Below are 913 nucleotides of genomic sequence, written 5' to 3'. Positions count from 1 at the left end.
TACCAGATTCCTTTCTTGTAATTGTTCTTCTAAGTAATCAATTTAAGTATTGCTACTGTTCCTTAAATTTGGTTGAAGTTTGTTCCATTTGGTGCTTTCATTGATTTGGACTCCATGGCTGATTCTAAGAAAAAGGATTCAGTCGTTCCGTCCGGTTCTTCTAGTGACTTTTCTTAGTTATCAAGTCGGGTGGACAATTTGAGTCAGTTGGTGCAGGATTTTATCGCGGACGATGGCTGTTCAGTCCGCTGCTATTGACCCTATTCGCCCGCGGCCGGCCGATGTTTGTTTATCTCCGAGATCTAACTCTTCTGCTCCGATGACAATCCAACACAAACCAGCGGTGGTGGAACTTAATCGTTTTAATGGTCAAAATCCTGAGGCGTGGTTGTTTCAGGCCGAGCGCTATTTTGAGTTTTATTCTATCTTGTCGGTTCATCAACTTTCATTAGCGTCGTTCTATTTGGACGGCGAGGTCCTCGACTGGTATCGCTGGATATTTCGCAACAAGCAGCTCTTTGATTGGCTGCAGTTTGCTGAGAAGCTTCGTCTCCGATTTCAGGATCAGTCTTTACATTCTCCAGAGGGCAGGCTTTCGAAGCTTGTATAGATGTCCACTGTGTCGGATTTTGGAGCTCGGTTTCAGGCTATCTCTAATGAAACGGTACACTTGCCTGATGAGTTTTTGGTTGGGTGTTTTATTTTCGGTCTCCTGCTGGATATTCAGGATGAAGTCGCTATTAGAGAGCCCAAATCTTTAGAGGAGGCCATACGTTTAGCCCATATGTATGAGCAAAAGTTGAACTATGCTAAAGGGCCAGTCCGTACTGCTTTTGCTCGGACCCAGCCCCTCTAACCGAACCATACTGCTTCGTCTCTTTTGACTCTGTATAAACCAGTGTTGACACTTAAT

General features: G+C 44.5%; 1 long non-coding RNA gene across 1 annotated transcript; it reads right to left on the bottom strand.

Annotated features, from left to right (window-relative positions):
• Positions 1–235: 235 nt before the first annotated feature.
• LOC132063044 (uncharacterized) lies at positions 236–694 on the bottom strand. Its single transcript, XR_009416319.1, has 2 exons — positions 509–694; positions 236–442 (listed from the first exon to the last, which is right to left on the bottom strand). It is a non-coding gene; the product is annotated as an uncharacterized LOC132063044 (long non-coding RNA).
• Positions 695–913: the final 219 nt, after the last annotated feature.

The sequence above is a fragment of the Lycium ferocissimum genome, chromosome 7 (genome assembly GCF_029784015.1).
Source record: "Lycium ferocissimum isolate CSIRO_LF1 chromosome 7, AGI_CSIRO_Lferr_CH_V1, whole genome shotgun sequence".
Classification (NCBI taxonomy): Eukaryota; Viridiplantae; Streptophyta; class Magnoliopsida; order Solanales; family Solanaceae; genus Lycium; species Lycium ferocissimum.
Note: the sequence above shows the minus strand (reverse complement) of the source record. Positions and strands in the feature narration are given on the sequence as shown.